Source organism: Ceratotherium simum, chromosome 3 (genome assembly GCF_057802395.1).
Source record: "Ceratotherium simum simum isolate JZ-2026a chromosome 3, ASM5780239v1, whole genome shotgun sequence".
NCBI classification, from domain to species: Eukaryota; Metazoa; Chordata; class Mammalia; order Perissodactyla; family Rhinocerotidae; genus Ceratotherium; species Ceratotherium simum.
This window is the reverse complement of record NC_141902.1, coordinates 68,414,279-68,441,500: the sequence shown is the minus strand read 5'-3', so window position 1 is coordinate 68,441,500 and position 27,222 is coordinate 68,414,279. Positions and strand designations below refer to the sequence as shown.

The 27,222-nt window shown below is 37.5% G+C and overlaps 1 protein-coding gene across 12 annotated transcripts in view; it reads right to left on the bottom strand.

The window, feature by feature from the left end:
* The window catches only part of PEAK1 (pseudopodium enriched atypical kinase 1), a 318,270-nt gene that overhangs the window by 272,987 nt on the left and 18,061 nt on the right, over positions 1-27,222 (bottom strand). For all 12 annotated transcript variants that reach the window (XM_087428738.1, XM_087428744.1, XM_087428740.1 and 9 more), the window contains exon 2: positions 1,769-1,832. The gene's annotated coding sequence lies outside the window, so the exon portion shown is untranslated. The remainder of the gene's footprint in view (positions 1-1,768; positions 1,833-27,222) is intronic.

Sequence of the window (27,222 nt, the reverse complement as noted above, 5' to 3'; positions counted from 1 at the left end):
AATATCAAGAAAGTGAAAAGACAACTCACAGAATGTGAGAAAATAGTGCACTGCAGTCTCTGAAGACTAGGGGGCGCCCCTGGCTGACCATGCTCTTGCGCATAGCTGCATTCCTAGCCCAGGTGCCTTCATTCAGAAGTCTCTTTATGTGTGGCCTTCAGCTGAGGCCTCCTCATCATGGAGGAAACATTGAAGACACTTTTTCTCTACTCTGACCCAGTACTTTTCCACTCCAAGTCCTTCCACCTCACCCTCCAACCAGCCTTGGGTCCATAAAACTGCAGGAACCTGTTGTTTAGGGCTCTCTCAGCAGTGAGATGACCCCTGCCCCTCTGTACTGATCCACCTGAGTGGGGGAGGACTGCACTTCCTCAGGTTTTGCCTCTTTTTTAATACTATCTCACTAAGTGAATAAAGACTGTTACTTTCATTTTGGTTCACTGTTTTTAATCAGCTACCCAGATATCTGGAGGCTCAGCACGCGCTCTCTCTCTCTAGTTCAGCTGAGCTCCTGACACATACGATGGAATATTATTCAGCCACAAAAAGGAATGAAGTACTGATTCATGCTAAACTACGGATGAACCTTGAAAACTTTATGCTAAGTGGAAAAAATAAGTCAGAAAAGACCACATATTGTATGATTCTATTTATATGAAATGGCCAGAATAGGCAGACTTATAGAGACAGAAAATAGATTAGTAGCTGCCAGAGACTGAGTGGAGGGAGGAACGAGTAGTGACTGCTAATGAGTACTGATGTCCCTTTGGAGCAACAAAAATATTCTAAAATTAGATTGTGGTGATAGTTGCACAACTCTGTAAATATAATAAAAACCATTGAATTTTAGACTTTAAATAAATGGGTGAATTTTATGGTATGTAAATTATTTCTCAATAAAGATGTTTTTTAAAAATGTTACTTCATAACATACGTAAAGCACTAGTGAGATGGAAAAAATGGGTAAAGAGCAGATTACACTGCTCTGTAAAGGAGTTTGTAAAATATCCTTCAAGTAATGTAAAGATACTGAAGGATTCTGAATCGCAGACTGACATAATGACATTTATCTTTTAGAAAAAGCACCCTGGTAACTGTGACAAGAATGGCTTAGAGAGCAGCTGGACTCAAGGTGGAAAGACCAGCTGACAGACTTGTGATGGTCCATTGAAAAAATTTAAAAGATGAAGAGGAATTGAGCCAAGACATGTAAGAAAAGGGAAAGGGCTATGATCCTATCTTTAGAGTGGAATGCTATCTTTAGAAACTTTCTAAAGAAACCAACTATTAACATACTAAAGGATAGGTCCTTATTTTATAAGCTCCTCACACAGAGGGAATTACAGAAAATTATCAAAACCAGGAGAATAAAGTGGTAGAAAAACTCTTAATAACTGACCTATTAAAATAGTTACCAGTTCCCGTAATCTATGACTTAACTAACTGAGGATTTGCCTTCAGTATCAGATTATAATGCCAATACCATTCTCAAGTGTATGTCAGAGAACAGTGGTGTGACGTCCATTCTTGAAAAACAATGAAAAAATCCACTCAGAACTATTTTAATCACTAGAACCAGCTTCATTTCTCTCAATCGAATGTCCTACAAACTAAAAGTAAGCATGCTATATATGTAGCTTTGTAATAAATATTTGCCTCCTATTAAAACTCTCAGAGGAAAAGACATTTGGTGCTATCTTAAATTTTTCAGAAACTGTTCTTTCTCATTATAAAATATATTTTAAATGGCATTCATAAAATATCTTACCTTAGATTTTTAGACAAATCCACAAAGAAATGTCTACAGCGTAAGTTCCAGTTTAGGCAGATACCTAAATTGAAAAAAAGGAAAAGACATGGTCATTATGACTAAATCTGAGTAGGGAACTTAATTTTTTCAATAGGAGAACCCTAACTTGATCGTTTACCCCCTACTTTTGTGTTCAAGTTGTTCTTTAGAAATTTTTAGAATGTCAAGAATCTTAATTCTGCTAGACTTTCTATCTCCTTTAATTATTTAATGTTTTAACAATTCTTGAAATAAAAAAACTTATCAAAATATATACGACATTATGGGGGGGAGGGATCAATCCAAGAAAAATATTTTCTTTTGCCTGCTCCAGTCTTCAAAAGAAAAAGCATTTTCTAAAAGTCTGCGTTCCCTATAATGTCACCATCATGACCTCCCATCCTCAGGAAAACATAGAATTCAAAAATCTGGAAATGTAAAAGTAAACCAACAGCACATGTTTATAAAGCTTAAGCGAAAGAAATGATTAAATAAAACAAATGGCTAATAAATTATGAAAATGTTCATCTACGTTGGCAAAAAAAATCAAATTAAAATGAGATATCATCTTTCACCAATGACATTAGAGTTGTTTTTTAAATAAGATGTTAGTTATTAATGCTGTTCCAGTTCTCCTCCTTCCCAGACTCACAGCAGGATGGCATTTCACTGCCCTGTTTCAACTTAGGTGTGGCTACGTGACTTGCTTTAGCCACTAAAATATACAGACATAATATGAGACATTACCAGGCATAAGCTTTAGGAACTAGTATACAACAGGAAGACCCACCCACTGTTGCAGTGATTATGAAAGCAAATAACCAGATGGAGCAGGCTCGTTCACCAAATAACTCCAAAGAGAGAAGACCTCCTGCTGATATGTTAGATATGTAGCATGAGCAAAACTCAACCTTTGTTTTATTAAACAACTGAGATTTTGGGGATTGTTTGTTACTACAGCATGATCTAGGCTATACTGACAGCTACAAATGATAATGTAATATAATAACACGTATATTATAATACTATAATTATGCAATATAATGGGCATCTTTGCACACTGCTCATGGTAGTGTAACTTGGTAAAAATCAATCTGTCTGCAATACACAAGAGTCTTAAAAAGTTGAAATCCTTTGACCTAGTAACTTCTCTTCCAGAAATCTGTCCTAAATAATAAAAAATCCAAAGACTTATATCATAGTTCATTTATGACTGTAAAGAACTGGAAACAAACTAAATGTCCAAATGATTAGTTAATAAGTTAGAAAAAGCAATCAGTAAAATTATATATCAAAAATGCTTAATGACTAATAGGGGAAACTATGTGAGGGCATATATGGGAACTCTATGTACTATCTGCTCAATTTTTCTGTACATACAATTCTAGAACAGCCAAAACTAATCTATAGTGACAGAAAGCAGATCAGCTGTTGCAGGAGCCAAAGGCTGTGTGAAAGAATTGACTGCAAAGGGACTTAAGAAAAACTTTTAGGTGTGATGAAAATATTTTACAGTCTTGATTGTGGTTACAGGGATATATACATTAGCCAAAACTCATCAAACTACTGCACATAAATTGTATCTTAACTAAAGTTGATTTTAAAAATAAAATAAAAAATGCTTAATGACAGGAAAATGCTCAGCTACTGAGTAATTTGACTTACGTATAAAATGTACATTTGCACAGAAAAAGACTAGAAATACAATGTTAATAGTACTTTACTTTGCATAAAGATTATAGGTAATTTTAATTTTTCCATATGTTCTGTACTTTTTTTTTTTTTCTGGGCGGGGGGAGGAAGATTGGCCCTGAGCTAACATCTGCCAATCCTCTTCTTTTTGCTGAGGAAGACTGGCCCTGGGCTAACATCCACGCCCATCTTCCTCCACTTTATATGGGACGCCGCCACAGCATGGCTTGCCAAGCAGTGCGTCAGTGCGCGCCCGGGATCCGAACCAGCGAACCCTGGGCCACCGCAGCGGAGCGCGCACACTTAACCACTTGTGCCACCGGGCTGGCCCCCCATATGTTCTGTACTTTTTAAATGCTTCAAATAAGTATGTATTTTTATGCTTGTGTTAATAGTATTTTATTGAGAAGCAGAGCCTGAAACCTAGAATCAGTTGTTTTAATTTAGAGGCTTTATTAATTGATTCATTCAGTATTTATTGCATGTCTCCACGTACAAACAGCATTCTAAGTGGTAGAGGTATGCTTCGGCACTCAGGTGTGTTTCCCCAAGGCTCAGCTAGAGGTGCCTTTTAAGTGATCACTGTAGTCAGTGAATGTGCAAGCATCAACAATCTGCAAACCACATCGGTTTATCATCTTTACACTGGTAAATGACAGGTAGGTTACGACTATTTTTAAGAACCGTTTGCATTAACGACTGTTAACCTACCTAATCTTTCTGAAAATAAGCTTAAAATTTCTCCAATGTTTAATACTGAACATGTATCACGTTTTGAATTTATATATTTTGAATTATGTGTGAATGTGTTTATAAGGATTATATGCATTGATAACTATTCATTAAAAATTTTATGAGTTTTGAGCATTTATTCACTTAGATTAAAAGTTTTTACAACTATAAAAATGGCTGAAGTGTTTAAAACTCTAAGAAATGATAGAAAAATAAAAATGAAACACAGAAAGAGATAAGTGTGACAATGAAGAGAGAGCATTAAACAAAGAGAAGAACAAAAAGTATTAGGTTAATCAAATAGAAATAGCTAATGCACATAACTAACAAGCTGTATTCAACAAGGAAGGATATAACACAGGAAATATTTGTTTCAGCAATAAGCATGGCAATTCAAGATAGTGAGGACAGGAGTTAAACATCAAAAAATGCACTCCTTTCTCATAATAGAAAGATCTGAGATAGCTACTCTACTGCAGGAAATACATATGAAGCAAAAAACTGAAGAGAACATACAGGAGAGTTTAATCCACAAATGATTTTAAACCAATGGGTACAGAGATTAAATCACTACATTTAGTTAGAACTGTATATAATATGTTGCTTTCTCAAGTTTGATGTTTGGACTTACTATATGTTGTATCCAAAAAATATTACACTGTTCACAGTTTAAAACAAAATATAAATAAATTACATTATTTATACTAATAACCATTAAGAAGTGCTAGAACAATGTGCGTTTATCAGGGTATAGCTGGTAAATATGAGTAAAATAGTCTTAGACATCAAAAATATAACAAGAAATATTTGTGTATTAATCAGAGTACAGATAGTAAAGATGAATAAAATATCTCAGACATCAGGGAGTTTTCAAGGCACTCAGAAGTAAAGGACATAATCTGAAACACAAAATTATCAAGATTGCAGGAAAAAGAATGAAGAATTCTCAATACATAGTAGCTTCCCGACCCTTAGAAAATATAACCTGAAAGTGGTTAAAAAATACAGACAGATGGAAAAATACTATCGCCAAGTTGATCTTGGTTTCTAAATTCTAGAAACCTTAAGTAATAAGCACCCCAATCAACTAAATCAAGAGTCAAACTACCACCTAGAGGCCAAATCCAGCCCATGTCTGTTTTTGTCTGGTCCTTGAGCTAAGAATGGTCGTTACCAAACAAATGAAAAACAAAAAAGAATATGCAACAGAGACAGTATGTAGCCACAAAACTGAAAATATTTACTGCTCTGCCCTTTCTAGAAAGTTTGCTGACTTCTGAACTGAACAATTCATAAATAGGTGAAACAGGTTTTAGTGGCGGCTCTAAACCAGAGATTTGAAGTGTGCCATGGTGTCACAGAATGTCAGAACCAGAAGGAAGCTCTAAGACCATCTTTCCTCCCAATCGTGTTACAAAGGAGGTGACTAAGGCCCAGAAGTTCCAGTCTTCCAGGTCTACGGTCTCCTGAATCTAATGTGCTTTACATCCCATAATGACACTGGTTCCCTTTTCTTTTAGTGGGGTAATTTGAGAATAAAAGAGAAGTACAGTAGAATAAGTACACTCTCCTCCAAATCTCCACTGAGCCCTTCTTACACACAGATAATCAATTAACCAAAGTGAGCTTTGAAAATCTTCATATTTGACCAGCTCAGCATCAAGGGTCATTTCCTACTTTCTCAGCTTCATCTCCTACTCTACTACTCACATATCCTCCAAACTAAGCAAATGAATCCACTTAACATTCCTGAAAAAGCACCATGTTCTTTTTGTCCTGAGGACCTTGGTTTATGCTCTTTCTCTCCTATGGACAAGTCCTCCCTTCTCCACTTATCTTAGTTCCTACCACCCTTCATGGCCCAATTCAACATCCATGACACCTTCAAGAAGCTTACAATCAAATAGGAAATATAGTTCAGGTATACATAAAGAAAATTAAAGATAAATACCCCAAAAGTTGTTACAAACAAAATATTATAGAAATTTCATGGGCCAGCCCTGTGGCTTGGTGGTTAAGTGCGCGCGCTGCGATGCTGGTGGCCCGGGTTCGGATCCCGGGTGCGCATCGAGGCACCACTTCTCCGTTCATCCTGAGGCCGAGTCCCGCATACAGCAACTAGAAGGATGTGCAGCTACGACATACAACTATCCACTGGGGCTTTGGGGGGACAAAATAAAATAAATAAAATCTTTAAAAAAAAAAAAAAAAAGAAATTTCAAAATGTCACTTCTAGGGGAAATGTTTAGGTAAGCCTTTGGGAAAGCCTTTGAATGAGATGTTAAAGGACAGAGAAGAAAAAGGGGGCACTCCAGGAAGTGGAAATGCAATGAACAAAGGTACAAAAGGTAACTGGGCCACCCATGACATCAAATAAGTTACCAAAAACCACAGATGTAATACGCTAGTTAAGGAAATCAGTATTCAAAGTAGACCGTTTACTCCTGCTTAAGTTTTTAGATAGCCTTTGTGAACAACCACAACAGCAAAAATACAAGACACCTGCAAAAATAAATATAAATTCTGTGCATTTAAGGCTGAATCTGTTATTTTCATAACATTAGACATAACAAAAGGGCTGAAAATTGTCATTTTTTTATTATTTTGGTTTCCTTTTTACTGAATAGTTTTATTCTATAGATAGCAACCTTTGCTATTCTGTTCTCTCCATACGTAGGGCCTAGTAGATGCTATCTAAATACTTGTTGAATTAACATATTGGAATATAATATACATTTCACTGAAAATATCCCTCCTTTCTAATTACTCAAGGTAACAGAAAGTAACATTAATTGAAAATATTGTAAAATGAAGCCATAAAAAAACTTAAAACAATTATTTCAAAAACATCTTTGAAGCAAATAATCTGTTCTTAAGTAACTCAAACCAGCAACCTTTGTTGTAACACTAGACATACACACACCATCAAGACAGTCATTTTTACTAAATATATAGCTTGATGGAAAAAAAATCATTCAATTGGATACCCAGTAAAATGTCAGTTGTTCATCTTTACATTCCACACAATTCCTAGCACATAGTGGGTGCTTTCAAATCACTCATTGAGTTGAACAGTCATAGAGAAAATGTTTTGTCTGCTGTCCATATGACTTCATTATATTTTAAAAGTGTGAGTCATCAACTTTGGCAATAAAAGCAGAACTTACACCACTACAAATGCTTAACATATTTCAAGAGCTCTCAGAAATAAGGAGATATCCACAGAGGTGTTCCCTAAGTTACATAAGTATAAGAGGATACATCGTTTCATTGTAGTCAATTTGCTATCTTTAGAGGGGTCTGAATTGAATTATTCAAGCATAAACAAATACGACCTTGAAGGGGTCCACATATTTGCTACTGACAGACTGGAAACAAAAGCTGCTATTCAGATAAAAGATGATAGGCCACAGGAATCTGACAAGCCAGTAATTTACCGCATTTTCTGCACATTTGAATCTGTAGGTCTCCATAACCATTAGGCAAAATCAGTTTGATGATGTCAGCCAAAAAGCCTCATGGGCAACAGTTTTATGTCATTAAAAGAGCTACCATCCTCAATCTGTTTGAATCCATGTTTGCTCATTAGAAGCCTCTCAGTGAATCGGGAGAGAGGTTTTAACTGCACTCTTGCTCTATCAGTGTTTACTATAGCCCTGAACTATAACAAATTCCTATTCTCCCTTCTTTCCCTATGCCAAAGATAACTTAGATGAAGTTGAAGAAACTAAGTATCAGACAGTCTAGCAGTTCTCTACCAAAAATGGAACAATTTCAAAGATACAAATGTGGTCTTAATATGTATTTATTCAGCTTAAAAAGCAAGAGTCAGAGAAAGACATTTTCATCTTCCATCTCTCTTACTTGTTAATCTCTGAATCCACTATGCTCTCTTATGCTCCTACGCCTTTGCAAATGCTATTTTCTCCCCAGCTTGGTTAGAATCTCCTCCTCAAACCTGACTATGGCAAATTTCTACTCACTATAGGAGTCTTAACTGGTCTTCCCCAAAAAAGGCTCATGCAATCCTTCCCTTATGTACCTTCTACATCCATTAAGTACTTCCCAAACTGGGTTATAACTCTGACTCTTACAGTCGGAGAACTAATCACCTCTTGGCAGAGGTAGTCGTCACCTGGTATACACCAGTACAGCCTTAAGGGCTGTACTAAACTACTGAAACAGTCTGGTAAATAGTCACTGACCCAAACTCCACCAGCCCTAAGGTGCCTGCTGATGGCCCAGTCTCCCCACCACCACCACCACAACTCAGCAACAAAAGCAGTAAAGCCTGATACAGTATAAAGGATGGAGGGGTCCTTCAAGACTCTGAATCCAGTGCTATGGACATCTTGATTGGTTGGTGCCTATGTTGTAGTGACTGGTAAATACTCTGAATATCACCCCTGCCTCTTTATACCCAAAGCCTAAGACACTGCCTAGCATATAGCAGACCTTTAATGAACCATTAATTCTTTGTCAGAATAATGAATGAATTAATAGCAGCTCCATTCAATGACCCAAGGTCAGTGGGTATGCTGTCAAAACTATGCAGACAATGATCAGATTGGCAAAAAAAAAATCCAGGTCCTTAAATACAAGATAGGAAAAGCAGTCAAGTGTGCCTATTTTCTATGCTTGCCTTCAGCCTCTGATCAAATAAATACTTAATTTGATAATGTGGGCAAAAATCTTCAATGTGATACTTTACAGAGCATATGATGCAAATTTTTTTTTGTTATAACAAAGTTTAAAAACAAAGTTCGTATAAAACTATAGTGTCTATAAGAATACCACAAACAGTGATCACTGAACTCTAGTCAGTGTCTTGGAAAGGAAGACAGGTACCACTAAGGAAGAACACAAGTGATTAATTCAAACGGAGGGGAAAAGGCAAGAATGAGAAGAGTCAGTTAATTATGAATCACATGTCTAATTAGAGATTTTGCTAGGGGCTTCAGATACTTCTAATTAGTTTCACTTGGGATATTAATTATAAATAGAACACCAAGAGAGATTTTTCTAATCACAGGAATTTACTGAGTATGTAGAGTCAGATTTTAAGTTATCATCTTTATAATTTAATAATTAAATGTTCAATAATGCATGATAATTATTTTGAAAGTCATCAATAAAATATACATCACATTAAAATCAAGTTACTCAGAACACTAGTAAGGTGGTGACAGAATCTTTAAAAATTCATAAGGGAGAAGGTGTGCATCTGAAAGAAGGATGGATATGTAGCTATAATAAGAATTTTGAACTTATAAGTGGTGATATATCAATCATTTTAGGCTACATACTTTCTGGTAGAAACATCATCTTTCAGTCATGCTATAGGGAGTTGCAGAGAGCTATAAGATTAAAATATTAAAAATAATGATGAGGGGCCAGCCTAATGGCGTGAGGGTTAAGTTCGAGCACTCCACTTCGGCAGCCCAGGGTTCAATGGTTTGGATGCTGGGTGTGGACCTACACAGGGCTCATCAGGCCATGCTGTGGCAGCATCCTACATACAAAAAACGGAGGAAGATTGGCACAGATGTTAGCTCAGGGTCAATCTTCCTCACCAAAAAAAAATAATAATAGTGATGGAAGGCAAGAATAATAGCAACATCTTCGAAAAGAGAAGCTTAATAATCCAATTTCAACACTGTCCCATTAATCTAACATCAATCTTTAGTAAAACAATGCTGTGCTACATATTATGCTAATGAAAAATTCTAGTAGGTGAGAAAATCTCAAACAAGAAGCATCATGTGTTTATTTAGAACAAATCAAGCAAGACCAGCCTTATTTTTTTTTGTAGTTATTAAATTAGAAACAAGAGAAGAGAAAAAGATCATAATATATATAATTTTAGTAAAAGCTTTTAAAGTCTCACTAATCCTAATTTGAAACAACCATGTAAATTATCTTGGCTATTAGCACTATCACATGAATTTAAACAGAAAATGTATACAAAGAATAGGTAAGTAATAGTTACAGTAGCTACCATTTATTGAGTACCTATGTACTATACCAGATAGAAAGCCAGGTGCTTTAGATAGATTGTTAATTTTCACAATCACCTTGCAAGGCAGATAATATCAGCCCTACCTTACAGATGATCTTGCCAAGGTCAGCTAGTAAATAGCAGAGTAAAGATTTAAACCACTATTCCACAGGTCCTGTGCTGGCTGCTATACCGCACCGTCTGACTATATGGCCTCAATGAAATTAAAGTAAGTCAACTTAGCACTGAAGTTCCATGATGTATTAGCTGTTCTAAACGGATGAAGTTTAGACTCTGGTCCACTATTCCAGTGGATGTGACCATCTAAATATCTAAGGAAAACAATATAACTTAGTAATTATATTTCTGACCCTGATTTGGGAAATCAAAGATGTTGCTAGTCAGCTTAAGAGCTATCACAGGGCAGGCCCGGTGGCTTAGTGGTTAAGTGCGGGCGCTCCACTACTGGCAGTCCCGGTTCGGATCCCGGGCGCGCACCGCCGCACCGCTTCTCCAGCCATGCTGAGGCCGCATCCCACATACAGCAACTAGAAGGATGTGCAACTATGACATACAACTATCTACTGGGGCTTTGGGGAAAAACAGGAGGAGGATTGACAATAGATGTTAGCTCAGAGCTGGCCTTCCTCAGCAAAAAGTGGAGGATTAGCACGGATGTTAGCTCAGGGCTGATCTCCCTCACAAAAAAAAAAAAAAAAAAAAAAAAAGAGCTATCACAAAATTCTATCTTCATTAAACTCACTTTTATCTAAATAATTTTTAAAAATTACTAAACACTTAGATGCAGAAGTAGTAGAATGCTGAGGAGGGAAAAAAAATCAAATAAGAAAATGTAAGTAATTTTTATACATTTAGAATCTTCTATAAAGAAGTTCTAAACGGGATATAGGCATTCATGACAGATAATCAAAGATAAGAACCAAGATCCGTGGTCATTATAAAGAAAAGAAAACATATGAAATTCAATCAGGACAGATATAAGTTAAAATAGGATCATAAAAATAAATTGCGAGTCTGACTAAAAGAAAAGTACTGAAAAATAACCTTTCCTTTTGTGAATACCTACAACAAATTAAGAAGAAAAGAAAATTTAAGGGCCGGCCCCATGGCGTAGCGGTTAAGTGCACATGCTCCGCTGCTGGCGGCCCGGGTTCAGATCCCGGGCGCGCACCGAGGCACCCCTTGTCAGGCCATGCTGTGGCAGCGTCCCATATAAAGTGGAGAGATGGGCACAGATGTTAGCCCAGGGCCAGTCTTCCTCAGCAAAAAGAGGAGGACTGGCATGGATGTTAGCTCCAGGCTGATCTTCCTCACAAAAAAAAAAAAAAAGAAAATTTACTATTGGTTTAATAAAGGCAGTCATCTTGAAGACCTCTCTTCCCCAAAAAATGACCATAAATAAATTGACAGTAAAAAGTTCCTACATACCTAACAAAGGCACACAACCTATGCCTGATGAACAAGTACATAGTTTGGCTAAATGAAGATGAAAAACGAAAATGGGGAAGAAAAAGAAAACTAAGGGAAAAGAGTTGGCCTTTCTCCAAGTTCCTTCTCACGTAAATAGTACCTGCTCTTGAGGTTCTTTTCTACAAACAAACTACTTCAGATTTCTCCCTGGGAGAAATCTGGGAGAAATCTCCTCCTCATATTGTGCCCCAAGAAATAAAATCTCTCTCCTAAAATAAGGCCTGACTTCCAAATGACATCTTCTCTTATTCTGAACGGCCTCTTTCTGGAAATATTTTCAATCCCTCTACATCCCAGAGCATACTCTTGAGGAACAACCTTTCTGTTTCTACTGGTTTTCTGAATTGAATATTAATGTTTAATCGCATAATGAAAAATTTTAAGCGTTCATTTGATGCACAAGAACCCTGATGCAATAAGAATACCTTCAAGTGCAAATAGAATTTTAATTTTGAAAAGCACAGGCATCCTTCACAGAGATGTAGCTATTTGAAAAGAATTTTTTTTTAAAAGACTCTGCTACGTGAGTTATTTCTACCTTTTTATTTTAAAGAAACCACATCTTTAACGAAAACTCTATTATTTACTACTCTTTCATCTTGTTTGTGAATGCCTGGAATAACCTCCCATATCTCATCTACTGTATCACCGGCTGATTCAAAAATCACCTTAGAGCCCAACTCCTTACTTGACCTAATAAAACTTGCTGAGCTTGCACACGAAAAGACTGTACATGGTATATTTTTTCTAGCACACCAATGCCTATCGTTGGACAAGTTGAGACCAAGGGTGACCTCCTTTACACATTATGCCAACCAACCAGCCTATAATTTGAATATGCTAATTTACATACGAGTTTAAAAAAAAAACTTCCCTGCCTGTCATATTTCCTAAAACTATAAGCTTCTAAGGACTGCACTGATTCTGTATTGCAACACTACGCATATCTCATAAAAATTAAGCAAATAATTTGTAGATCCTATTTCACTTGTGAAAAGGTCAGCCACATAACAGTTTTGTGAAGCATCTCATTTGTTCAGCAAACTATTAAAAGATCATCTCCCTCTTTGACATATATAGACAGTGTAAGTCATAAGCAAAGGCTAAATGAAATGGTCCACAGAAATTCTTGCTTCTTATAGAGTACGGAATTCAATAGTCCAGCCACCAGGAATCTTGCTATTTCAAGCTATTATTTACATTACAAACTTTGTTTAATTAGGGTTACAGTATACAGGGCCTAATTATAGTTTGCTATTTGTTGCACTTTAAAGTTATTGGAAAGTAAAATATTTCCCTTTGCTGACATTCTAAATGCATTTTTAACTCCACTGTGCACTATAAATTTATAACAATAACATTTATGTCTTAGTGGTTTTTGGAATGCTAATACCACTGCATATTTATTTGCTGAAATAAATAAACCCTTTTAAAAATCACACTGCCAATTCTCCTTGGCCCCAGAAAACAGACATCAAAAACTCAATTAGAAAGCAAGTAAATCAAGATACACTTGAAATGTTACTAAATGATCCTGAAGACCAAATCTGAGTGAAACTACAAAAAGACTCTCAATCTCTGCTACCAAGCAGAATTCTGTTGATTCATTCAGATACCATTCATAAGAAAGAGGTCATCAACATGTCCTTAGCCAAGCACAAACATGTCTGCTAGATGGACTGGGTAAGTCCAAGGATTTTGCTTCCCCCCTCACCTTTCCTTAATTCGCAAGAAACAACTGCAGCTCAGCTGAGACTGTCTTAAATTGATTTGTCTTTGAAGAGATGTAACTGCTTAAATGGGCCCTGCAAAAAAGGACTGCAGCCCTCTCCAGTGGGTTAAGTTATACTGGGAATGAATTAACCGTTCTCAGTTAAGTAACAAGAAAAAGGCAACCTACAGTAGTGCTGAGAATCCAAGGCAATGCAAACACTTTCCCCAAAGAAATAAAAGTAGTTGAGTACCATGTATTTCAAGTGGAAACTCAAAGATGTGGGGGTGTCCACAGCAAGGCCTTCCCATAAGAAACAAAATTATCTATCAATCCTTCTGCGAGTTTCCTGAATTAGCATTCTCCATGGAGCTGAAAGTCATAAGAGACTGTGAGTCACTCCTGAGGAGTGCATTGAAGAAAAACATGTAAAAGACTTTAAGTGTTAAGATAAGGAGAAATTAACTCTAAAGAAACTATCTATCTAGAAATATATATATGTCCTATGTTGTATATAACTTAACCAAAATAACAGTTATCAAACACCCTAATACATACAATTCTGTACCTTCTGGGAAGGATAGCATATGCTGAGGGAAGCTATATTCTAACTCTGCATACTAGGCCACGGTTCCCCACATCTAACATCTGCAGATCCAGGGGTTTTCTGTGAAAATTCTAGAAGTGTATGTGTAGAGTGGGAACTATTCACTGCCACCCAAGGGCCCACCCAACTCTAGACCACACCAGTAGAGACCCTTGAGAGGATTGGTTAGGTCCAGAACCATCATTAAGAGATTTAACCAGCTTTGGAACAGGGGCTAGAAGCTCTTATAAAAGGCAAGTTTTCCATGCACTGCGGCACTTGCCTAGGAGATATCAAAACGAAATGCTGGTCCCTATAATGGAACCCTGTTTTAACCAAACATATACAGATCTACGAACTCATTCCATCCTATCCAAAATGCTAGTTTGCAATCCTTAATTAGAATAACAACATTCCCACTCTTTCTAGTACTAAAAAACTAGATTTCTCTTCCTCAACAATTACTCAGTGAATTTCTTTACTATGCTTCCTTGCCTGACAAATGAATAAACTCAGCTTTGTTTTATTTTGTTTGGTTTTTTTTTTTAGCCCCAGTGATCTGTTTTACTCTTTGACACACTGACTTTTCAAGGATACTCTCTTTCCCTTTCCCTTTCCTCTACCAAAGGCAAATCAGAACTGGCCTGGGAGCTGGTGCTGGTCAATAGCACGGTCTGCCCTAGCAATCAGTAATACACGCTGGAAAAGCTCACAGGTCTGACTAATGGTTGTGTCATGCCACTGGTGTACCTGAAAATCTGCCAGACAATTAGAATCACCACTTCAGCAAAACAGCAATCCTCTGAGTACTGAATGGTAGTGCTGACAAGTAAGATGTTGGGAGGCAGGACATATATTTAAAGACAAATTTCCTTTTTATCCTCTTGCTGCTTATCATGTGCCTAGTTCAACTGTCAAAGAGATAAGAGAAAATTAATTATTAAGTCACAATTGTTTGTCCCTCAAAGACAGGTATCTCCCTACTATTATAAATGGCAGATGGATAGGTGTGTTGCTGGAAACCCTGAAACACCACATTCACCAACCCAAGACTATCTAACTTCAATCACAATCTTTTTTGAGGGACTTATTCCTTAGGTAATTTCCAAGTAAAAGACATTTGCCAAATAGAAAAAATTTTATTTAGACAATACAAATTAATAATATGATTTGTCTTATTAGGTCAAACTCAATTCCCCAGCACATCCCAAGCTTTTCTCTCTCCATTCACAAAGAATATTCCAGAGGTTCTATCGAACCCAAACAGATAGCAAAATGGTACTGTGAATTTTTTATTGTATTTTATTTTTATTTTATTTTTTTCTCCCCAAAGCCCCAATAGATAGTTGCATGTCATAGTTGCACATCCTTCTAGTTGTATGTGGGACGTGGCCTCAGCATGGCTGGACAAGTGGTATGTCGGTGGGTGCCCGGGATCCAAAGCCGGCTGCCAGTAGCAGGGCACACGCACTTAACTGCTAAGCCACAGGGCCGGCCCGGTACTGTGAATTTTTAAATTCAGGGAATAACATGATGAAAGTTGTGTATTAAGAAGATTAATAACCTGACAAGATAATCTGGGACTGCAGTTGGGAAATAATGGAAGCAAGGAGACCAACTCAACATGAGATGATAACTGGTCCGTACAGAGTAAGACAATGACTGTTGGAATAGTAGAGAAGAGCTGAATCGGACATTACCAACAAACTTCAAAATTTAGCCTTTCAGTTCATCCTAGGAATAAGGGAAATGCAAGTATTTATTTTCTTAATTTGCCTGATGGAAGAAAAGGGACCTTAAGAGTTCACTTGTGAGGTCCTAAGGTCTTTGTTTTCCATCCAGGTTACAGAGTGCCTGAAATTCAACTACCAAGAAATCATCCTTTTTAATTACAACACTCGACTGTCCTGGCATTTTCTGCAAAAATATCCTAGAAGGAATAATTTCAGAAGTACTCATTTAGCCATTATTGCTGCTTTGATGACAACTGGCTTGCTTACCTGCCTTCTCCATGCGCACCCACCTCCATCTCCACCCTTACCTTGATAAAAGGGGCCAGGGCAAAAACAAGGGTTCAATAACCTAATTTTATCTGACCTGGAAGCGAGACTAAAAGAGATTAGATGCCTTGCCAAAATTAGTAATGAAACCAGAATCCGAGCCAAGAGCTTTAAACTTCTTATCTCAGAGCTTTAAGATAACCTTCATATTTTCTCTACCCTTGGATACAATATGAAAAAAATTTTCCCAACATAATAAAAAAAAAAAAATCACAGAGGTTTCAAACTAGACTCCATCTTGCTTTTTTTTTTTTTTTTTTTAACATTAGTGGGGCAAGAGTGGTAATAGACACAGCTAATAAATCAAAGAGGATACAAGCCCAACCTTCCTCAGGGACTCCCTGCCATCCTCGGGGCAAAGTTCTGACTCTATAGAGTGGTAAATAAGACCCTTAATATTTGAAACTTAACAATCCTTTCCAACCTCATCCTTTACCACACCACTTTCTACCTTCTCATTCACCAACGGTAACTACTGAATATCTACAGAGCCCCAGTGTTTAACGTCCTCTCATATCTCCATGCCCTACTTAGCCCACTCCATTTTTCTTCACAGAACCACTCTTTTCCCTTGCCACATGCATGGCCATGTTAAATTCATGTTCTTCTCTTAGAAATAATCTGCAGACATCCCTCCTTCTGCACCCTGAAACACATTCCTCCCCAGTCTACACCAAGTCTGAATTAGGCTCCCTCCTTTATGCACATCTATCAAACTTCTCAGCAGGTATTGTCAGATCCCAAACCAGTGAATGTCTGCCACATTATAGGTACTAAAATGATCATTAGTACCCAGTTCTGTGTTCTTTCTACAGGACAGTATTCAATCTACTCCATTAAGATGTACAGCTGAAGTTTTTTTCCCTCTTCTTCTATTTTAATTTGTTGTCTAAGAATCCTCAGTATTCTTCCTATTAACCTGACAGTTTCAAGCACATTTAGAAAGTGGCTTCTAAAAAGGGAATCTAGCTTCTTAAAAGGGAATCCAACTGAGATTAAATACACATGGAAGTTTTTCCATATATGGCTCAATAGATCAATGTGACCAAAAAATGAACTTTTATGAATATTCATAACGTTACTAAAACAAAGAAAAAAAACCTTCACTTAAAATGTTCATTGTATCTATCTGGAAAATGTATTCATACACCAGCTTCTGAATGATCAAAAAGCTGAAATAAGAAATCAGTTTATATCATTATTTTAAATAGAGAATGATATCCACACTGCAATAGGAAGTATCTGCCTTGAGAAGAAACATCAAGAGTTAAAACTTGCAATATCCAATTCCATGTTCCCTTGATCTTTGTAGGTAGGGTAACAGTTAAACGGTACACCAAAATCTGATAACCACATTTTTCAGAACTCTGTTCAAAACTTGCCGACTAGGGATTCAGATTGGGGGCCGCATCACATCCTGATGCCATTAGTGTAAAAGAAACACATAGGAAGCTTGGAGCAAAACACCATCCGAGACTACACTCAGCCTCAAACTGGTGACAAACCCCAAATCTGTTGCAACTCCATATACAACACAGTTTTTACAATAATATTAGGTTGAAGGATTTTACCAAATCAATGGTTCTAACAAAAACACAAAATGTGATCTAAGATAAAATACTCATATGGCTCTTGCTTTGCTTTCCAGAATGACTTTGGTCAATCTATTTAACCTTTCTATTTCTTAAGCTCTAAAATGTAGTAATTGTAAAGTTACTATTTTAAAATGTTTTCTAAGCCACTTTAAGTCAATTACTTTTGCTCTAAAACCGAAGTACTCACTCCAGGGAACATACTTAGAATTAAGCATTGTAAAATACAGATGGCAAATAAAAACATTAGCCAACTTGAATCAGAAGGTTAAATTCTAATAAAATGATTTATAATCATACCTCAACAATAAAGATTGGTAGTGAACTCACACCAATCATAATACAATGGGATTTCCTTTAGTTACTTGAGAGGGGTACGGAATGTAGAAAATAAATTAGATATTCTAAAGATTAGAGTGAAAGAAAACACAACCTAACTAGATTTGAAATTTAGTCCAAAAAAGTAATAATAATACAAGCTCACAAAGTATTCTATTTTTGCCCTTTACCTTCACTCTTCCTCGCTGCCAACCACCTGGCTTAGATGTTGTCATGCAGAGGAAATAGCAACAATGCCATTTTCCTTCCAAATACAATCAGGTTTTGGCAAAAAACTTAAGTCAGTATGTCAGTTAAAAATAGAAACCAACCCAAAATGTGATTTGACAAATAACTACTCTCTTGAATGGTACTGAATTTTCCCTTTATCACTTTTAAATGTACAAAGAAAACTAAAAATCTGGCCATGTAGCTGAACAAATAATAGCTTCCAAATTAATAATACATTATGCAAGAATCTTTTATTAGCATCCACTTAGAGCAAAATCTTGCCACTTTGGAAACAGAACTCTTTCTGAGGGTGGTCTTTAGTAGTTTGTGGTATTTCAAACCATTGCTTTTATTTTTATATAAACACTCTTGTGACTCCTTTATAAATCAGCAGCCAACTTTGCCAGAAGCATAAACAACTGTTTTCATTGTAGTGTCTTCACTGGACCCTCCACCAAACTCATTCAAGAGTCTCAAATTAGGCCTGCATAAATAAAGTTTAATTGAAAAGCAGTCACGCCCATACAGTTATGTGTTGCTATGGCTACTTGTGCTCCACAATGGCAGAATTGAGTCACTGGGACAGAGATCATATGGCCCGCAAAACCTAAAATATTTACTGTCTGGTCCTTTACAGAAAAAAATTACCAACACCAGGACTTTTTCAAAATAAACTAGATAGGGCCGGCCCCATGGCTTAGTGATTAAGTGCGCGCGCTCCGCTACTGGCGGCCCGGGTTCAGATCCCGGGCGCACACTGACGCACTGCTTCTCCGGCCATGCTGAGGCCGCGTCCCACATACAGCAACTAGAAGGATGTGCAACTATGACATACAACTATCTACTGGGGCTTTGGGGAAAAAAAAAAAAGGAGGAGGATTGGCAATAGATGTTAGCTCAGAGCCAGTCTTCCTCAGCAAAAAGAGGAGGATTAGCATGGATGTTAGCTCAGGGCTGATCTTCCTCACAAAAAAATAAATAAATAAATAAACTAGATAAAACTACCTCATCATCACCTCCACTGTTCACCTACCTACGAAATGAAGGTGACAGAGTGCTTACAGAACTTCTTAGAGCTTCTTAAACACAATTAATTTTTTAATATTTATACTACTTGGAACCCATGTATAAGATACTTTTCTGAAATACTGAACAAAGCAGAGTTGACTCAGCAACTCAGATGAAGCTAAAATCTTCTCATACTCAAAATGCAAAATGTCTACACCCAGCACCACCCTAATTACTATTACTCAGCATTAAGTATGGTATTGAGTAATAACAGAAGCCTATTTGTGTACCATTATTTTTGCTAAAGGATTTTCAAGGGGAAAAAAATGGCTATCGGTAGTTAAACCAAATGCACTTTAAAGTTTTGTAAACAGAAAACAATTGGTGTTACATTTTCAGTGATGCTGTTTCACGGTAAAGCCATTTTTAAATTTTCAAGTGAAAAATCCAAGAGCTAAACCCCACATTAAGATATCATATACCTAGATATTCAATAAATATCTGGTAAATAAAGGGAGAGTTACGTGGATGCTCAGGTTATTACCTTCACTGAAATTATTTTTGTGTATTACAATTTTCACTAGCCTCAGTTAAGGATGTAGACCTAACAAAGGAGTCTTTTGTAACCCAGCCCAGACACTCCCCAAGGCCACCAAGAGCAGATGGACAAAAAAAAAAAAAATCATATTGTATGAAAACAATTCATAGAAAACCCTGAGGCCTGAAAGGCACATCTATAAAAAGAGGGAGAGGCAGTCACACCATTTTATCCTGGTGATAGGAGAGGCATTCAGATGCTATCCGAGCCTTTGGTCTTCCAACACCAACTGCTTCCTGAAGTCAATGTCCAGAGTGTAGTTAACAGCATTTAGAATTTCTAAAGCACTGGGCTTAGAGCAGCCTATATGAAGAAGGAAGGAGCCCGGGTTTTGGAATGAGTCAGAAAGGCCTAGTCTGAATCATGACTCTAGCACCTATTCCATGTGCGACGCAAGTTACTTAACCTTTCTGAGCCTCAGTCTCCTCACGAGGATAATGGTGGTACTACTTACACAGGATTATTATGAGGATTAAAGGAGGTATCGTAAGAAGGCCTAACCTCTGGAAGGTAAAAATAATTAATTAATAAATACATAATAGTAGCTAAACATACATAGAACCATAGGCCAGGCATATATTCCTCAGCAAACCTATTAGGTAAGTACTATTACTATAATTTGCCCAAGGTAACAAAATGAGCAAGTGGCAGAGCCAGATGCGGATCCAGGGAGTGTGGCTCCAACACCCATGCTCTTAACTACCTCATTACACTGCAGTTATTATTAGAATGAGCATCCCAGATATTCCTAAGAATGGCTCTATGTAAAACAAAGTGTTTGAAGCCCTTCTTCTTCAACATTCGAATTTTAATAGATTTCTGGTTTGGAAACAATCCTGCTCTGTTGCTAAAATGCTATTGTCAGCACAAAGCTACTAACACTATGGTCAAAGTCCAATATCCGTTTAGGTCACTTAATTTGGTCAGAGAAAAAAAAAATTTCCAAAACACCAGAACATTTAGGCTGGCTTTGAGAGAACAGAAAAGGCTATGGAACAAACACCCCCTCTCAAGAAAACAGCTCAGAAAGGCTTTGGGTGGCACAACAAAATCAGAGACTCAGAGCTGGAGGGGTCCTCAGTCTACCTCTCTTACTCTACAGAGTGGAAACCGAAGCCAAGAGAGAAGTGTGGCTTTCCCCCTGTCCAGCAGCTAGTCATCCACCACATCAGACCATTTGCAGGAGGACCTCTCCACCACGCCACTCTGTCGAGATTCCTACTAAACTGAAAACTCAGTGCCTCATTAATGTAATACCTCAACTGAACAGACACATATAGGTTGTTCCACAATAGAAATATACTGGAAATCAGCAGATGGGGAGGGAGTCTTTTACCAAAGATCTTTAAAGAATCTATCTGAACAAGACATAGTCAACTTGTTGACTCTGAACAAAATGCAGACATATAAATTAGTAAACATTCCTAATACTCTTCTGAACTGTTTCTGTGTTCTTAACATAGAATGAGCCTCCAACAGAAATTATCTCCCTCCGTTTAGTTTTCCCCTCAAGAAAAATGCCATTAAGGCCTGATTACATTCCTGATAATCTTTTTTACAAAAACATTTGCCCCCTTAAATCATAAATTATAAAATTCATTCTTCCTAAAAGAAAAATACATCAACACACTTTTAAAGTAGTGAATAATCATAAACTTTACCATCCTCTCAGATGACTGGATGTTCACTGCCCAGTTGTAAATACAATTAACTTGCTCCCAAAATAATTTTGTAGGGTAGGAATTCACTCCTACTGGGTTGCAAATATTTGTCTTCAAGCATATCTTACCTTTTGTTTAAGGCAAAACAGATGAATTTGTTGTTCAAATTCAAAGCAATCACATAAGGAAAGTGATTTTATTACTGTTAACAGCTGATGTTTTCAACTCCTCTTATGCCAACCCTGACTAATGCGTATGATCTCCTCTTTTAGCAGAACTGAGACTTATAGTTCCAAAAGGAAGCTAACTCTCCAGTGACATACTCTAGCAGCAAAACTAAGGTTAAATAACTAAAATGAGCAAAAAAGAAAAGGCACTATCCAGGAAGATGTCTTTCAAAAATTACTTGGAGAGACTTACGGGAATTCTCAAGAAAATAAGAAACAACTATCTTCTCCTCTATAGCGAAAAAAAGAAAAAATTCAACTCATAGTGATGAAGACAAAGGGACAAACTATATATTCCAAAGGAAGAACTACCAGACTTGGCAAGATACAAAGATGAGGAGTCAATGAACCAAAAGTGACATCAGCATTTTGGGGACTGGGCAACTATGCGGATGAGGACCTCCCTCACAAACCCAGAAGTCAGAGAAGAGCCTGTTGATGGGGAAGGGAGGTAAGGCCAGTTTATCCCATGGAAGTGAATGTTAGCAAGTGGGTATATTTACTATGTCTTAAGTATATGCAGCTGCATCACAGATAAATTGAAGATGCAGAATTTGAGTCTCTTGTAGCGGTTTAAACATGTGAAAATGTTAAATGACTAAGAGGAGCTTCTTAGGTAAAAGCTAAAGCCTCAGAGTAACAGATATGACATGTTAACATACAGCTAATGAAATTCACATCTGAACCCTTAGTGTATTACAAATACTTCCTCAGATAGTTGCAGTAGTTATTCAGTGTTTACCTCCTTGCCCCCTGCTTAAACAAATTTCAAATAAAAGATAGAAGCTTCACAGTGGGATCTCATTTTCAGAAAGATATATTTTAATACTATGGCAACAAACTCCAGAATGCTGATCTGAATCTTCTCTCCTTGTATTAAAGAATATTGGCAATTAGCTTTCTCTGAACCATATCTACATTAAACCCCCACCTAGCCAATATCTTTAACACTTCATCTTGATCATTTTTTTTCTGTTAAATATACGTAACATTTCTACTTCTACATTTGCCTTTCCACTGATAATATTATCTTTACCCTCTCTTCTAGATATATATTTTTAAGATTGAATTCTGAATCTCCAAGTTAAAATGTGACACTACCAAAAAAAAAAAATCCTCCATCAAACAGGACAACTGCCTTCTATGAATTGTTTCAACACCAGAAGTGCTTGAATGATATTTTCTGCTTCCTTTTATAGTTGGTGCACATTTATCAATTTAAACTTCTTCAAACCTTTTTTCCACCTATTTACTTTCTTTCACCTATTCTCTTTATTTAGCCATACCATTTATAAATTTCTCTAGGAAGAGTTTTGACCCTAATTTTAGGATTCAACTCTATAATTTTGAGACAAAAAAGCTGTGGAGTGAATCAATTTTGTCACTAAATAGCTGTGCAACCTGACGCAAATTATTTAACCTTTCTGAGCCTCAGTTTTCTCATTTGTAAATGGGAGATGATACCACCTATCATGCAGGGATGTTTTTCAAATTAAAGGAAAAGAAATGTAACAAACCTAGGATGATAAGTGGTAAACAGTATTTGATAAACTGGTGGTTATACATAAAAATTTGTATGTTATTATCAAAGTAATTATCTCATAGGCCATTACAGAACTTTGCTACCAAAAGCACTGAATGTACTTCCTAATTCTGGCTTTAATTCAAGGAAAGAATACAAATTACATTACCGCAATTTTAATGGAGAAGCCATCAAGGGGAGTGTGTAATGGAAATCTGGTCTACAATGCACGGGCAGAAAGGAGCTGGAATACAGGACCAGGGAAGCCAACTCTCAAGGTTTACTGTGTTCCAGCATCTATCTCTGTATGCCCTTGAAGGTAGTAAAATCTCGACTGCAAAAGGAAGATTACAGTACCTGTCAAGCAGAAAGCTGCTACATTTCATTTAGTCCCCCAGTTCCAAGCAGAAATGAGGATTAGCGTGAGTTTGCATTTCACTGCTGATTTGAAATATGGAACAATGACAACCATGATGATGATGACAGATACATTAACGTTACAACCAATATTTGAGAGTTACTGCATGCTGGGCAATATGCTAAGTGCTTTGTATTCAACAATCCTATGAGGTGGATACTTTTATCCTATTTGACACATAAAAAAACTGAAGCTTGACAGAGCTGGGATTCAAACCCAGGTAATGGTGAAAATTTCAAATATTCAATAACACAGCAATAAGTTATGTGCTGACAGTAAGATATCTAATATTTCAGCAGTCAGAGCTATTTGGGTATCCGTGTGGGAAGTGGAGCATCATATTCACTCAACTGTATAAGCAAAAACAAGAGGAAGGCAAAAGAAGAAAGGGTTACATCCCATAGTAGCAATTGTAGAATTTTCAAATATTAAAAATCATGACACCGGGCCAGACCCATGGCATAGCGGTTAAGTGCGTGCGCTCCGCTGCTGGAGGCCCAGGTTCGGATCTCGGGTGCACACCGACACACCACTTGTTAGTGTACTATGGCAGTGTCCCACATAAAGTGGAGGAAGATCGGCACAGATGTTAGGTCAGGGCCAGTCTTCTTCAGCAAACAGAGGATTGGCATGGATGTTAGCTCAGGGCTGATCTTCCTCACCAAAAAAAAAAAAATCATGACACTGTCAAATTGAGCATGGCCACTTTGGGGATAATTAGAGCTCTCTGATCAAAGGTTCTCTACCTGTTTCCCACCTGACACATGGTGATGGATGAAGGCATTAGAAGCTGATGCTATGTGCCATATGCTCAACATACCTCCATGGGCACAGGTAGGCCTATGTGAAATTCCCAGAACATCAGCTGTACCTCTGCACCTTCTCAGGAAAGCACATTAGAATGAAAATGAGTAAAACAGGGATTAATTTTCTCTGTATCAAATAAGCAAATATTAATATTTATTGAACACTGGTACTATATACCAAGCATGTTCTAAGCCCTTTGCCTATATTAATCCTCAAATGACTATGAATTAGGTACTATTTTACTCCCATTTTATAGATCAGGTAACTGAGACACAAAATAAGTAATTTGTTGCAGATCACATATAAGAGAAATGGCAGTGTTAAGATCCCAACAATGAGGTCTGACTGCAAATCCCCAGCTCTTAAACATAACAATAAACTTAAACTGCCTCTAGGCTTTCCTGGGGCATGACCTAGTGGACAGGTGTCCTGGGGAATTCCAAAAACTCTTTGTACGATGCCACAACCAAAAAGATAAGAACTTTTTTTTTTTAAAGATTTTATTTATTTATTTATTTTCCCCCCAAAGCCCCAGTAGATAGTTGTATGTCATAGCTGCACATCCCTCGAGTTGCTGTATGTGGGACGCGGCCTCAGCATGGCCGGAGAAGCGGTGTGTCGGTGCGCGCCCGGGATCCGAACCCGAGCTGCCAGCAGCGGAGCGCGCGCACTTAACCGCTAAGCCACGGGCCAGATAGGATACCATAAGGTAAGAACTTTTGCCTCTACAAGATACACCCAAAAGGCTGGCTCCCTAGGACTGTGAGGCTTCACTCCTCTGTCAGGATTTTAGTTTAATGTCACAGGGACTTTGGATCCAGCCCCATATGCCCAGAAAAAGACTTCATTTAGGGCTTCTCTCCTTATCCCCGGGTAAGCTGAGCAATAGGAATCTACTTAGTAACCCTAGCAAATGAAACTGGTTCTGAGGCAGCCCAGCCCCATAGCACTACTGCTGGGCCATATGGAATCAACGATGCTTCACATAAAGAATAGGAACACAACCCCTTGTTCTGAAACAAGATCTGTGCATTAAAGATTCACTCAGTCTTCTGGGTAAGGTTGTTCACACATTGTTCATTCAACAACACTTACTGAGAGTCTGCTATATGCCAGGCACCATTCTAAGTGCTGGAATACCGTGAACAAAAGGTTCTATACTCATGGAGCTTACATTGTAGTGGGACAGAAATAAGGGTCTACATGGACCTATAAAGGTCAGCTCCAAACACAAAAGGAAAGGGTGCTGGCACCATGTTAAATGCAGGGTGAACAAAAGATGTGAGGAAAAAGGGGCACTTTTTACTCTGAACAGCATGGATCCTGGAATCTTTTCAACTACAACTTGAAAACACCAAGCCAAACTACTGCATTGCTGCCAAAGCTGCTGCCAACTTGAAATGAAGAGCAATGTAGTTGGATGGCACTGTTTTTGGCTCACACTAAGATAACAGTGCTCACCTGCAAGTACCCGAAGGGAGAAATGGAAAGGACAAAGATATAGACGCTTGGATGGCTCACCTCTTTTTAGAATCTCCTCCCAAAACAGGGAAAGAAATCACTAGCAGAGGGTCCTAAATTCTGCCACCTCTTGACATTTTCAGTATCAATGTTCAAACAACACAAGAAAAATGTAACAAACAACAACAACAAAAGAAATGATTATGGGAGACGAGTTCTTTTTCCAGCAGCAAGTGGAAGCTGAGGCCAAAGACGGCTCACAATTCTTTGCTCTGACAGAGCAGTTCAAATGCAACAAACTGAAAGACGGAGGGAAGAACACCACACACATACTGAAAACTGGTTATTCACCTGTAGGTTCTCCAAAAGTAATAACGCCAGAATGTGGAGCATGATGAAGCATTAGAGAGACTTTAAACTTGGCTTACAAACTGTCTCAATCTCAGAATGGCCAAATTTACACCAAGTCACAAAATTATGGTCCAGCATATACCCCTATAATTGCACTTGCCATGTAACACTGACATTCTCTTATTCTTGTATTCCCCTCTGGGCACTGAGATGCAGGAGAGCCAGGACAGCAGTTCCTTCATTTTTGTACCCCCAACATCTAGCATCAGGCCTGTCACAAAGTAGACACTCAGAAAATGCTTCCTAAACCGAACTAAAAATAGCAAGTATTTTCAATTATGGAAATAATAAAGATAGGAATCACTGGTGGGAGACACACCAAAAACTACTCATCAGAGTTATTCATTTTGAACAGTTTGGCCAAATTTACCTAAGTAACTTAGATAATAACTTAGATAATGTTAATCCACCTGAAAAAAGAGAAACATTACTTAGAAAAAAAAATAAAACATAGCAAGAAAGCAAAACAACTCAAATTTCTGATAATTTAGCAAAGAGCTTAAGTGCTCAGAATGGTAGATGTATAAATACCAATGCAACTGAAGGCCACTCTGTGCAGCCTTAACCACTGGGTTACTTTCAACTCATGGCCCAAACACCGACATGCTTCATATATGCGGCATTTATGCACTCATTCATTCATTCATATAGCTTCATGTCTTTGTCACACTAGGCACAATGGGAAGTGCAAGGGATTTAACACTGAACAGGAAAATACAGGGCTCCTACCCTCAAGGATGGTCTTTCTGGTTACCTTCACCAAAGAAGACCTCCATAGCCTAAATAAGCTGCTTTTATCCATCCTGTCTCACTGCAGAAAAATTATAATCATTTTTGTTCTTCCCAACTGCACGCGGGAACTCAGTGATGCAACCATAACTCAGTTTCAATTGCATTAAATCATACACC